Raw genomic sequence first — 15,235 nt, forward strand, 5'->3', positions numbered from 1 at the left:
ACATGTTCAATTCCCCATCAGTGTACATATCCAGGTTGCAAGTTCCTGGGCTCTAGGTCAGGGTGCTTATAGGAGGCAACCAATCAATGTTTCTCTCTGGCATGTGTCCATCTCTGTATCCCTCTCCCTTCCTCTCTCTCTAAAAAATCAATAACAACATATTTTTTAAAAATAAAATAATAAAAACTATTTAAAGAATAATATTTGTTGGGGAGCAGAAGAGAAGTCCCCCACTCTACCCTTCTTTAGCTCTTATTGCTGAACTAGTTGCAAAATAATAAAATTGACACAAGATTAGAGTAACAGGAGGCGGGGAACTTAATACGCATATATGGGAGAATCACAATATAATGCTTAGATCATAAAATGAGGCTCAAAGAAGTGATCAAACTAGGTACCGTTTTATACTTTTTAGACAAAGAAACAATAAGTCTGTTGAGAAATTGACAGGAAAAAGATAGTTAGTACTTATTAGGATTTAAGCAGATTTGGATATTTATTAGTGAGGAATCTAAAAGTTTAGGCTTGGTAATTAGTAAAGATATTCATTACAAGTTTTGTTTATATTCACTTTCAACTCTGGATTTTATAACCCTTGTGAGCAGTTGTCTCTCAGCCCTCAGGAGTGGGGAGGACACCTGTCATGGAGATTTATTTCTGGCTTTTAAAGGAACAGAAAAGAGTCAGAGAGCTCCTCCAGGTCCTGCTGTTTCTCAAGTGATTTTAAATTCCAAATAATCAATATGCCTTTGCGGGATATCTTGAGGCAGCCTGCTCTGAGCCCTGATACATCTGAGTTCAGAAAAATATTGACTTTCACCATAAATATAAGGGATTAAGGGGAAGCAGAACATGCACTAATGCTCTATAATTATTTGGTTTTCCATAATATTACTCCCCTACCAGACTTTAAGATGAGCTAGATGGAAATACTTTTCCATCCCACGGTCTTTTCCTTTTGTCTCATTGACTCATATGAAGGACAAGAAGAGAACACATATCATCAAATAGAAAATACCATCAAATAATGATAGCCCAGCCAGTGTTGTTCAGTGGTTTGAGCATTGTCCCATGCACCAAGAAGTCGCGGCTCCATTCCTGGTCAGGGCACATGCCCAGATTGTGGGCTCGATCCCCAATGGGAGCCATGCATAAGACCACGGATCGATGTTTCTCTCTCATTGATGTTTCTATCCATGCATAAGACCGCGGATCGATGTTTCTCTCTCATTGATGTTTCTATCTCTCTCTCCTTCTCCATTCCTCTCTCTCTAAAAGAAATTTTAAAACATTAATAATATTAATAATAATAATCCCTCACCATCCTGATAAAGCCATAGGAGCACTAGTAAAATTCCCAGAAACTTAGCCATTATGCCTGTCTCCCTTCCCCCTCCCAAAGGACTCAACTTTGAAATGTGATAGTGACCTAGAATCTCTGTGTCTGATACAGATATCCCCCAAAATAATCTATCACACCAAACACAAACAAAACTTCTCCCCACCCTCCTCTCGACTATCATCCCCCTTCTCCTTGCCATGCCTTCCACAGCAGGAGAATGGGACAAAAGAAAATAGAAAGAGGGGCAACAGAGAGATATAAACTCAGAAGACACTTGGAAACCATCTCATGGATGCTAAGAGGCCAAAGAAATGTTGAAATTTTGTGTGACAATAAATAATAATCTGACTCTTAGGCTAAATTTTTTAAAAGCTGAGAAGCAAGTTGTCCGCATTGACTGTGTACAGAGTGCTTATAAAGGTGTGTGGTGTTTATGTGCATAGTGTGTGTGTGTGTCTGTACACATGAACTAAGGAGCACCATTGGGCTAAGCAACAATAGTGTAACTACCACAGATTGCCTTGTTTTGTATAATTGAGCAGCTTGGGGATGAGCTGATGGGATGGTGGGATGTTGGGATGAAGACACTGCATTGTATTCCATTTGTACTTTTTGAATTTCAGACCATGTAAATGGAATACCTATTTAAAAAATAAATAAGATCAAAAAAATTAATAGTAAAATAATACATGGGCTTGCTAATACCTTTGGAGAATAATGAAATAAAGTAAACATTTTAGCAAGCACTACTCTTGGGCTTCCTTCGGCGCTACACTCCCACCCCACAGGGGAATACTGCACAGGTGCAGCCCTGTCTGCCTCACTGTGCATCACTCACAATGCAGTAGTACACAGCAGTGTCTTTTAGGGAAACCCAGGGCAGCCTCAGCACACTAGACTTCCTGTCAGCAGCGATAAACAGAGATGCCACTTCATTTGCCGTGTCGGTCTTATATCCTTGAATAACAAACTGTGGCCCCTGGTTGTGGAACTGTTGGTACCAGAAGATATACTCATTTGTAGCAATGTTGGTGTGGTTACAGGGTATGTTCACTTCCTGTCCTTCATCTGAGAGCATGAAGATGGGCTGGGTGGTCTTAGCAAGGCTCAAAGTACCTGTGGGAGTAAAAACACAATACTAGCTCCTACCCTGAAACCAACTTGAGTTGAAGGCCCAACTAAGCACCCTCCAGGTTCTCTCTCACAGTCAAACCCACCCCCACCTCTACATCACTATCATTTACTTCTCACTGTATTCCACAACAGTTTTTGTTTATTTTTTTTTTATTATGAGGGAATCCCAGGAAAACTATTCAGAGGCAGAAGGTCTAATTTCTCTGCCTCATGGGTGGACCTGGGGTTTAGTAACAGAACACCTTATTGCCTAAGACACGCCTCAAATAAATGCTAAGGAGCTGCCTGGAGAAAAATAGGACCCGAAAGTCATCCCTCAACATTCTGGGTAAAGAGCAATGGTAACAGGCAACATGGTAGATTCCTGTCCAAACCCAGATCCCACTGCTTCTTAATCCCAAAATAACTCACCCAAGGTCAAGAGCACGGTCACTCTTGTCACCTGCCTCATATTCTAAGTGCAAACCAGGACGCAGGGTCTGGGCTGTGTTGCCGAGTTTGAGCCAGGGAACAGGCCCAGCAGCAGCAGCCAGATGAGCTACCCACATGAGCTGCTCTCACCCAGAGCTGCCCCCAGCAGCAAGCCAATAGCAGGGCGACAGCTCCTCAGAAGGGGCTTCCCCTCAAGATTTAACTGAGCCCTCAGGAAGAAGAGGGGGTAAAAACTTATAGTACAACAGCATAGCAGACTGGGTTTCCTTTTAGATCTTTACTAAGATCTAACCACTTACAGATTTGGTCTGAATGAAGCAGCTACATCAGAAGGTAGATTCCATCAGACTCCTTATTCCCCATCAGCTTTCCACAGTCCCAGAGGGTGACCATCAATTATAGTCAGTTTGACACCCATGGAGCTCTGAGAATAACCTTCTGACTTGGGACTTTATGCCCAGAAATTTCCCATGGATCCCAATGCAATCAGATGAAATAGGGAATCTTAATCTTATTCAGAATCTTTTTTAAAAATCTTAATCTTAGTCAACAAAAGAACAAATGCAGTTTGAACTGGACCTTTTGTCTCCAGCACCCCAGTGTCTTCTTACAATCTAAGTCCACAACATCTTCTCAGATCTCACTTAACAAATGTTAAACAAGGAAGCAGACCTTTCACTAGTCCCTTCTGACCAGCTAGGGTAGGACATATGATGTGGAATTATTCACCAGACAGACCGACCTAAATCCAAGTCCCAGCTCTGCCACCTTGTGACCTTGGGCAACTCACACCTTCAAACCTCAGTTTCTTCATTTGTAAAACAGGGGCAATAATACCTACTTCAGAGTAACCTATGGCATATAGTCAACTGTAAATTATAGTTCCTTCTCATCTCCTTCCTTCCCATCTAAGTGACATGCAAAGTACCATGGCCAATAAGAAGCACTGTATAGCATATGTACGCATGTATGTATGTATGTATATATAATATTTTCTATATAATTCATATATATAATTTATAACATAATATATAATTTATATATAATTGTATACAACATATAGTATATTACATAAAATTCACTCTTTTAAGAAAGATACAATATAAACTTAATAATGGTAACACAAAAATTAAAAAACAGTTATTCAAGAAGAGTCTTAATGTTAATTGAAACAGCCGATTGCAGTAATCAAAACATGTTAGTTACATTAATATGGAAAAGACAGTAGTATGTGGAGTTCTTTGCTCATATAATATGGGAAAGAAAACCCTCTGGGAAATGTTTGGGAGGTATCTCAATGTATTCTGAGTGAGAATGTTTTCCATGTTCCCATGCAGAAGATTGGCGAGGCCTGATAACTTCTAGCAACAGTTTATGAGTAGATATCACAAGGTATGGGGTAAATAACCAGCTCACCCTCAGTATAGAAGAGAAGAGGAAAAGAAGTATTTATGAGGGAGCTAAAGAAGCTAGGACACCTCGTACAGAAATAAAACATAAAAGGTTTATCCTCTAGAATCTATTCATTGCAACAGTGATCCCGTGCAGCAAATATACTTAGACAGGAGGAATGTTTCACAAAAGTCGGTGAATCTCAGACCCGTGCAGCTCATGGAACATCACATTCCTTCGTTACGTGCAGTGGCCAGTAGCTTGGCTTGGCCATGTGGACCATACAATGCATGTTTGCAATGGAAGAAACATTTAATGAGGATTTAGACTAACTGGATTGTAAGCAATCCTCTGGACTTGCTAGGTGTGCAATTTTGTGCAAATCACGTATCCTCTGAGAAGCAGTTTCTTTTTCTCTATAAGAAATATTATAGGACCTGTTCGTGTGGCTCAGTGATTGAGTATCAACCTAGGAACCAGAAGGTCACAGTTCAATTCCAGGTCAGGGCACTTCCTGGGTTATGGGCTCAGTCCCCAATGTGGGACATGCAGGAGGCAGGATATTTATGATTCTTTCTCCTCATTGATGTGTTTATCTCTCTCTCCCTCTTTCTTCCTCTCTGAAATCAATAAAAAATATTTTTAAAATAAAAATGATAGAAATCAATTAAATGAGTTTAAGAAAGTTCTTTCTAAACTATAGTTTTCTGCACAAATACAACCTCTGTTTAACATGTGTTCAACATAGCAAGCTATATTAATCACAAGATCAAATGATCTTACCTTTCAGGCCAACAAACGAAACTTAAGTTTTCTGTGTTGTCATCTATTATCTACTTAGGAAACTATTACTGAGTAGCAAGTAACTAGAGAAAGAAATGCTAGAGGTTTTTCTATGCCCCAGCCTTTGGAATGAAAGTAATCATTAATGGTTCTCGTGTGCAACTTAGGTTGAATTTTGGTCCTTCTCCCAACCAAAATAAATAAATAAACACGTTCGAGTCTTAATCCATGGTACCTCAGAATATGTCCTTACTTAGAAAAAGATCTATACAGAAGTAATCAAGTTAAAACGAGGTTATTTGGATAGACCATAATCCAATAAGACTGCTGTCTTTATAAAAAAGAGATATTTGAACACAGAAACAGACATGGATAAAAGAAACAATGTTTAGACTCATAGAGGGTAGTGGCTATCTGCAAGCCAAGAAGAGAGGCCTGGAAAAAATGCTTCCCTCACAGCCCTCAGGAGGAATCCAGTGTGGCTGCTGCTCCCTTCAGCCCAGCCGGGAGGAACAGAGAAATGCAGTGGACATTCCTGCAGCAGCGCACAGTATGAGTGCAGCTGAGCTCAGAGACTTGGGAAGGAAGGACACAGCACAAGGGTGCAGCTGCAGTTGTTGGGTGGCATTACAGGCAGAGAAATGATGCCACGGGGACCTGCTATCCCTTAGCCTTCCAGAGTTCACCTCGCTTAACCCTTGGTATCTGGTTGCAGAGCACATTATCTGCAAACCCAAGAACTGGTACTACAGAATCGCTTTTTTCCCTGAGCAAAGGGTGCACTCTGAGATCAGTCCCAGGACTGAGGCACAGGTGGGACCCTGTGGAGCTCTGAGGTCACCATTACAGGGAGGGCAAAACAAAAGAAGCTGGCAGGTTGTCCCAGCCAGCCCCACCCCCATGCATTGCACCTACACGGATGGCAATGCCTGGCTGAGGGGCGGTGCGGGGAAGGCGGGGAGGTAGACGATACTGGAATTTCACAGAGCTAAAACACTTGTGGTTCAGCTCCATCTACTGGAAAATAAGAGAAAGACCTCTTTGTATTAATCTGCTAGAGAAGGGCCACTCATACCTTTTCTTTTTCAGGCCAATAATGGAACTTAATGTGTTTGTCTAGCTGCCGAGATAGAGAAGGAATCCGTCAAGTACCAGGAATCACCAAGGTAGCAAGGCAGATCAGAAAGAAACAGAAAAATATCCAGAAAACAAATTTAAAGACATGGAATATGTGATATAAATGACGGAAAATTCAAGATTGCAGTTCTGAAAATATTCAACAAGATGCAAGAAATACAGACAGGCATCTTATTGTGCCCAGGAAACAAATCAACAAACAAACCCTGGACAATGTGGTCCAGTGGTTGGAGCATCGTGCTATGCACCAAAGGGTCAAGGGTTCAATTCCTGGTCAAGAATATATACCTGGGTTGCAGGCTAAACCCCGGTCTGGGTGGGGACACATAGGCGAGGCAACCAATCCATGTGTATCTCTCACACTGAGGTTTCTCTCTCTCACTCTCTTTCTCCCTCCTTCCTCCTTTCCACTCTCTAAAAATAAATAAATGGGAAAATATCCTCAGGGTGAGAATTAACAAAAACAAACAAAACAACTAACAAAATGAGAACTTTACCCAAAAGATTGAAAGTTTAGAAACAGAACCAAACAGAAATTCTGGAGATGAAGAACTCAGTAAAAGAGATTAAGAATGAATTAGCGCCTGGCTGTTGGCTCACTAGTTGATTGTTCATTGACCTATGAACTAGGAGGTCAATATTGGATCCCCAGTCAGGACATATGCTGGTTTTTTCCCAGTGAGTAGATGTGTCTTTCTCACATCAATGTCTCTCTCTCTCTCTCTCTCTCTCTCTCTCTCTCTCTCTCTTCCCCTCCCTCCCTCCTCCCCTCCTTCCCTCCTCTCTTCCATCTACCTCTCCCCCTCCTCCCTTCCTTCCACTCTCTCTCTCTTAAGATCAATGGAAAAAATATCCTTGGATGAGGGTTAAAAAAAAGAAGAAATATCCTCAGGTGAGGATTAATAAAATAAATAAATAAATAAATAAATAAATAAATAAACCTTAAACTCATAGACACAGACAGAGTGTGGTGGTTACCAGAGAAGGGGCCGTGGGGAGATAGTATCTGGTAAAGAGGCCAAATATATGGTGATGGAAGATAATTTGACTTTGGGCGGTGGGCACACAATGTAATAGATCATATACCATAGAATGTACAATTGAAACCTTTATGATCCTATTAACCAATGTCACCCCAATAAATTTAATTAAAAAAAGAAAATTTACATAAGTTATTTCACAAATAAAATTTAAAATAGTAAAACATATAAAAAACAGAGGTACTTAGATATACTATGAATATCGCTCTCATTTTTTAAAATTATAAACATATTCAGGCAAGAAATTATGACTATTTATGCCAAGACTGGATGTCCCTTGTATTTTCAAATATGTGACAGTAAGTTACTATTGCTTTTATTGTAATAAGTAAATAAATAAGACATCCTGAGCTAGGGATGAGGAAATACCCATTGTGGGCTTTAAAAGGTCATGCCAGGATAATAAGAAGAACAGCCTTGTAGTAAATAGAATTGCCTTTAGCTAAAGTAATCTATATACCACTGACACACATCTTGGGGTGTCTCATTCTGAACCTCCACAACGCACGCGCGCACACACACACACACACACACACACACGTGCACACACATATATTGCACATATTTAGGTACTCCTGAGGTTTTCAATATATGTTATTTCCCAAATATTTTTGCCTGTCAATAAATATACATAAAATTTCAATTATAATGGCCTCAAATTATTCCATGATAGAGATGCACTATAATTTATTAATCAATTTTCCTAGTATTAAATGTTTGGATTTTAGAAAAAAATACTATGATAAATACCTTTGTACATAAATCTTTATCTAAAATTCCAATTATTTCTTTTCTTCTTGATTTTTTTAATTTATTTTTTTCTTTTCTTGCTTTTGTTCCTCCCAGAAACTAGAAGGTGAGGACTTGCTTGCTTTTGAACATTTTTTTAAATATATATATAGCTAAGGCTTAATTTTATTTTTAACTAGTGGCCCAGTGCACAGATTCGTGCACATTGAAAGGAAAATAATTACAAGGTAGCCAGCGGGGCAGGACTGGGCGAGATGGGCTGGACACACCCTGGAACCAACTTCCCTCGGTTCCTCCCTGGCCAACCACACCTGGGGCGGTGCCATAGCTCGAAGGGCATCTGCAGAGTGAGCAGGGTCCCTCTAGCAGGTGGGGTCCCTCGGCCTGGCCTGGGAGGATCAGGCCAAAACCAGCTCTCTGACATCCCCCGAGGGGTCCCGAAGTGTGAGAAGGCACTCTGCAAAGTTGCTGTCACTGGGCAGCTCCTGCATTGAGCATCTGCCTCCTAGTGGTCAGTGTGCATCAGACCTACCAGCAGCCAGTCTGACAGTCGGACAGTCGCTTAGCCTTTTATATCCTATCTAATAAAAGACAAAAAGGGTAATTGACTGTACCTTCGCTACGCTTCCCATTGGCTAAATCAGGGCGATATGCAAATTAACTGCCAAGAAAGATGGCGGTTAATTTGCATAAGTAGGCACAATGATGGGAAGTAAAAGGGGAAGGACAGAAGAACGTTGATCGGAAACCCAGGCATCAGGGAAGAGCCGGGTGGCAGGGCAAGGTGGCCCTGGGGGCCGCCTTTGCCCACCCCCCCAGCCAGTGATCGCAATCGGAAAGCCAGGCTGCAAGCAAGGTGGCACCCCCGGGACTCAGGAGCCACCTTGCCTGCAGCCCGTGATCCTGATCTCGATCCGAAAGCCGGGCCGCAGGCAAGGCGGCACCCCCAGGACCCAGGAGCCATCTTGCCTGCAGCCCGATCGGAAACCCAGGCTGGAGGCAAGGTGGCCCCCTGGAACTCAGGAGCCCTTCTATGAGGTCTGCAGGCGAAGCAGCAATCAAGCTATGAGGGGGAGGGGGGGTGCGGAAGGAGCTACAGAAGCAGCTCTGGCCGGAGACTGAAGACTCTGGCCGGAGCGAGAAGCAAAGACTGAGTGCTCCAGGCACAGCGAAGACTGTGTCCAGAGTGAAGATGGAAGGCGGTGGCCAGAGTGAAGGTCTGGGTCCCGGGTGCCAGAGGAAAAGTGGTGCCAGCAGCCAGGGGACGGGAAAGCTTATTGCACAAATCTTTTCATGCAACAGGCCTCTAGTATATATATAAGTTACACTTTACATTCAATATTATTTTGTATTAGTTTCAGGTGTACAACATAGTGGTTAGACAATCATATACAAAGTGTCCTCCCCAATATTCCTAGTACCAACTAGCACCATACATAGTTAATACAATATCTAAATACTTCTTTTAACTAGCTTCTGTAGAGGGGATTTCCTGGATTAAAGAATAAAATTATTTTAAGCTCTGGGTAAGCATTAATTTACTCAATCAAACAATATTTGTGGAATCCCTACTTGAGTTAAAACACAGCAGGCTCTCCTCTGCAAGCTCCCCGACCCCAGCTCCTCAAGAAGAGAAGCATATCTTGAATCCTGAAGGCAGACAACAAGCTCTGAAGGTACAAATTAAAGATAAGGGATGCACAGAAACACAACAAAAGAACCAATTAAGCAATAATTAATGATAGGTTAAACACTGACCTGAGATATGATGCAGAGTCACAGAACTGGTAGTTCTTCTGTAACAGCTATGAACAGTATCTTAATTCATGTCTTGAGTTCTTGTTCAGGAACTAAGACCCCCACCAGCGGGAAGCTGCTGACAACAAAACACAGACCATTTTTATTAGCAGGTTCAGATGTGTGGTTTTTTTAATTTTCCTGTAATAAGAAGCCAAAAATAGATATGTTAAGATAGGTAGCGAGTTATTAATATAAGGAAGAAAGGAAAATGGAACCAAAAAATAAGCTTAGCCCAACCAGTGTGGCTCAGTGTTTGAGCATTGACTCATGAACTAGGAGGTCATAGTTCGATTTCCCGTCAGGGCACATGCCAGGGTTTCGAACTTGATCCCCAGTAGGGGGCGCGCAGCAGGCAGCTGATCAATGATTCTCTCTCATCATTGATGTTTCTATCTCTCCTTCTCCCTTCCTCTCTCTGGAATCAATAAAAACATGTGGTTGTTTTTTTAATAAGCTTAATAAACTAGGGAGCTGAAGCAAATATCAGGACAGCATTCCATCGAGTTTGCTGGGAAGCTATAGCATAAACAGACACTCCAGAGGACTGCCAACGAGGACACTTAATCCTCAGAGTGGAGAGGAAAATCCCAGGGGTGCTGCCAGCCTGGCACCAAATTCTCAGCCATAAGAAAGGATGGTGTACTGCCATTGGCAACAACATGGATGGACCTTGAGAACATTATGCTAAGATAACTTTATTCGTACTGTTTGAGGAGCTTCCTTACTATTTTCCATAGTGGCTGTACCAGTTTACATTCCCACCAGCAGTGAATGAAGGTATCTTTTTCTCCACAACCTCTCCAACATTTATTACTTGTCTTGTCGATAATAGCCATTCTAACAGGTGTGAGGTGATATTTCATTGTAGTTTTGATTTGAATTTCCCTAATAGCTAGTAAAGTTGAACATCTTTTCATATATCTATTGGCAATTTGTATGCCTTCTTGGGAGAAGTGTCTGTTCCGACCTCTGCCTTTTTTTAATTGGGTTGTTTGTTTGGTGTTGACTCATGGAGTTCCTTATATATTTTGGATATTAACCCCTTGTTGAAGCTGCTGTCTGAAAATATTTTCTCCCATTCGGTTGGTTACCTTTTTACTTTGTTGTTAGTTTCCTTTGTTGTGCAGAAACTATTGATTATTTTTTTATCTTTATTGTTGAGAATATTACAGATATTCCCTCCTTTTCCTCCTTTACCCCCCCTCTACTGGTTCCCACCCCACCCCAAGCCTTCACCATCCTATTGTCTGTTTTTCGATGGGCAATGCATACATGGGTGGGCAAAAGTAGGTTTACAGTTGTTTGTATGGAAAATAACACAATAATTAATAAATAATAATACAAGAATAAACTTTTGTGTTTTGCATACACCAACTGTAACCCTACTTTAGCCCACCCCTGTATATGCATATAAGTTCTTAGTTAATCTCTTCTTGCCCCCTTCCCGCCTTCCCTCTGAGATTCATCAGCCTGTTCCTTGTTTCCATGCCTATGGTTCTCTTTTATTTGTCAGTTTATTTTGTTCATTAGATTCCACATATAAGTGAGATCATGTGATATTTGTCTTTCTCTGACAGGCTTGTTTCACCTAGCATAATAATCTCCAGGTCTCTCCTGCTGTCTCAAAGAAAAAATCACTGAATCATAAGATAGTTCCATTTTCAATTTTTTTTAAGTGGTGGTCTTTTTTTTTATTCTCCCATCACCATATATAAGGACCCCTTTCACCCCCTCCCCCTTCCCTCTGGCAACCACCACACTCTTGTTTGTTTCCACAAGTTTCAGTTTTATATCCCACAAATGAGTAAAATCATATGATTCTTTGCTTTTTCTGATTGACTTATTTCACTTAGCATAATATTCTCATTGATGTTTTGTATCTGTTTTTAGACTCTATTTCATTTATTTCTTCTTTGATCTATATTATTTCCTTTCTTTTATTCACTTTGAGCTTTGTTTGTTGTTCTTTTTCTAACTCCTTTAAGTGTGAAGTTAGGTTAGTAAAGGGTTTTTTGTTACTGTTGTTGAAATTTTTCTTGTTTATTGACAAAGGCCTGAAATACTATGAATTTCCCTCTTAGGACTGCTTTCACTGTATCCCATAGATTTTGGGTTGTTGTGCTCTCATTTTCATTTATTTCAAAGTATCTTTTAATTTCTTCCTTGATCTCATTGTTAATCCATTCATTGTTTAGTAACATGTTACATAGCCTCCATGGTCTTGTGATTGATTCCATTATGGTCAGAAAAGAGGCTTGATATGATTTCAATCTTCTTAAATTTATTGAGATGTTATGTGTGTCCTAACATGTGGTCTATCCTAGAAAATGTTCCGTGGGCACTTGAAAAGAATGTATACTCTGCTACTTTGGGGTGAAATGATCTGAAGATAATTGCTTCTAAACCACTTTGAACATGCACTGGTCATCCACTTTCTCTAGCACCTCTTGCTCTTTTCCATGCCCTTACAGATTTATGTACAGATAATTTTTTGTCTGATTAAGTTACCTTACGCACCCCATCTGAACTACATTCTGACTATTCTGCCCAACTCTCCAGTTTATATTGAAAGAATCTTCAAGTTCACAGAAAATAAACATGAACTGTTCTCCCAAACTATTGTAAACTAGGCACAGTGATGTCTATTTGGGGATCAGTGAGACAGGTGAGCTAATGGGGAATATTCCCAAAATGGTGCAGGTGGAGGTCTCTACTCTCCTACGGGGTTCCTGCCCTCCAAGAGGTGCTGCTCTTCACTCCTTCTTATTTGACTCCATTGAGACATGCACATCACAACAAAAGGGCACCAAAGGAACTTCAACCTGAGGCTCCAGGTACTTTTCTAGGACTGCCTACTGCAGTGATGGCAAACCTATGATACGCGTGTCAGAGGTGACACGCGAACTCGGTTTTTTTGGTTGATTTTTCTTTGTTAAATGGCATTTAAATATATAAAATAAATACCAACAATATACATCTTTGTTTTACTATGGTTGCAAATATCAAAAAATTTCTATATGTGACACAGCACCAGAGTTAAGGTTTTTCAAAATGCTGACACACCGAGCTCAAAAGGTTCGCCATCACTGGCCTACTGCCTTCCCAGGAAACTATTATTTATAAACATCAGAACTCTATTAATCTCAATGGTTTTCCAGGAGACAAGGAATGATTCATGTAAAAATAATGAGAAAGCCTTTTGTAAACATCAGACTCTGAAATATAAATTATATTCAGAAGCATTAGAGAAAATTCAACACAAAATAAAGTTGGAACAAGGAGAAAAATCAGTGTTTTTTATATATGAAACTTTAACACAGAAAACAGTCCAACTAAAAGAAAAATAAGACTTTTTCACATAAATTAGGGAAGTTTCAAAAAAATAGGGAAATCCATTATTTGACTTTCTGCTCTGCTACTCCAAATAAAAGAGACAATAAATAAATGACCCTCATATCTCAGTGTACTCAAGAGATTGTTTAGTTTTTCAGTTTAATACCTTTTCTCATCCTTACCCAGTTTTCTCATTGTTTCCATGTAGTTTAATAATGCATCAAGCTACATATGAGGTGTGTTGTTACATTCTAGCAATTATATTTTTAGAGAAATATAAGCCAATTAGGAACTGTTCAAAGTGTACAATGGAGAGGGGAATCTCTATACATAAACAAACTCCAGGATTTAAATGTAAAAGGAATTTTTTTCTTCTGTGGATTCTTCTCTCCTTGTCACCACTGAACTGAGAGCTTAATGATATGGTGTGTCTGAACTCAAAATACATTTTAATAGCAGTGCCAAATAGAAAAGCTTGGGGAACACTAAGGTAGGAGGGAAGCAGTTATTGCTGCTCTCTTGTCTACCTCCTGCAAAGGCTGTGCTCTCTCCCTGTTTCTGTTCAGCTCTCCGTGGGTTCTCTGCCTCTGTGTCCCCCAGAGCACAGTAGTAAGTGGCAGCATCTGCCACCTGCACCTGGAGGATGAGCAGTGAAGAAGAGAATCGCTCATAGGTCATGTTGTAGCGTCCCTTCTGAGAAGGCCTTGAACCCTTTACAAGGAGTCTTGGTGCACATCCTGGAGAGTAAAGGTACCAGAAGAAGTCGTATGCATTGGATATAGAGTGATTACAGGAGATTTCCACCACTGCTCCCTCCGAAGACACCACGGTGGAGTGCTGAAATACCTGGTCCTTGCTCTCGGCAACTGCAGGAAACAAATAAAGAAGGCCGTGAGACTGATGCTGCTATTTGCTTGTTAATAGCCTTTTAGCTACAGTGAGTCTTAATAAATCTAATTTTTTAAAAAATTAGTCCAAATTTTTAAATGATGGCATACACTTTTCCAAGACCAGAGAGTAAAGAAGCCTACTCACCCTTCCAGAGAGAGCAAAAGAGGAGCCCCAACCACACCCCTTCCAGGGTACTCTGCAAAGCTATAGCCATACCACAGCTGGTCTCAGGCCACAGCTGTACATGTGGTGCTCGCCAGCAAGCCGATTTAAGGCCTCCTATTTTGCATTTTCTTCCTTGTGTCAATGACATCATCAGCCAGAATCTGTGAACTACAGAAGAGTGACTTCAGTTGTGAGGCTGCTTAAGAGTGGCTTCGCTTATGCTTTGTACTGAGTAGGTAGTCTTACAAGGGAATGTAGCCTTTCAGAGGTCACCACAGTTGTGCAAATTTAATCACTGAAGAAGCTTGCTTCATTCTCTAAAGCAGCGGTTCTCAACCCGTGGATCGTGAACAATGAAAATACATCCTGCATATCAGATATTTCATTATGATTCATAACAGTAGCAAAATTACAGTTATGAAGTAACAACGAAAATAATTTTATGGTTGGGGGTCACCACAACATGAGGAACTGTATTAAAGGGTTGCAGCATTAGGAAGGTTGAGAACCACTGCAAGGTAACAAAAGAAGTCACCTAATTGATGGAGACTACTGCATTATTCATATTAGAGTAATGTATTCACACGAACATATACTGAACTTTTCACATGTGATATGATGACATACTAACATGTTAAAAATAGTGATTATGAAATTTTAGTAACTGGTAGGAGAAAGTTGAGATTTTTTAAGGCACAAAATTACTTTGTAAACATACTCATCAAAATTTTACTCTTTGCATCCAAGGTGATCTCTGGAAAAAGTATAGGGAGAAAAATCTCATTATACTTTTCTGTAGCCAAAAGGGCCTGGGTCAAGGAAGCCAAAAGCTGCATTTGGAGATTACCTTTGTTGGATGCTACCTACCCTCATTTTGTAGCCTGAGTGCCAGAGACCAATTCCAGCATGACAAAAGGGCTGAATCTGGGAATGGCTGATGGCATTTCCCCAAACCTGAAAAGAGATTATTGCTTGGCTGCCAGACAGCTAAAGGGCATCTTAATCTACATGTTATTGCCTCCTACTGGCACAACAC

General features: G+C 40.6%; 1 long non-coding RNA gene across 3 annotated transcripts in view; it reads right to left on the minus strand.

Moving 5' to 3' along the window:
• Positions 1 to 2,836, minus strand: part of LOC107184448 — a 34,966-nt gene extending 32,130 nt beyond the window's left edge. Inside the window, exons 1-2 of one of the 3 annotated variants that reach the window (XR_001515299.1) lie at positions 2,823 to 2,836; positions 2,587 to 2,588 (exon numbers count right to left, since the gene is read on the minus strand). This is a non-coding gene — a long non-coding RNA (uncharacterized LOC107184448). Of the gene's footprint in view, positions 1 to 239; positions 244 to 2,586; positions 2,589 to 2,822 lie in introns of all 3 variants that reach the window. The other 2 variants (XR_001515300.1, XR_001515298.1) reach the window with 2 other exon arrangements.
• Positions 2,837 to 15,235: the final 12,399 nt, after the last annotated feature.

This window comes from Myotis davidii, unplaced genomic scaffold (assembly GCF_000327345.1).
Source record: "Myotis davidii unplaced genomic scaffold, ASM32734v1 scaffold666, whole genome shotgun sequence".
Lineage (NCBI taxonomy): Eukaryota > Metazoa > Chordata > Mammalia > Chiroptera > Vespertilionidae > Myotis > Myotis davidii.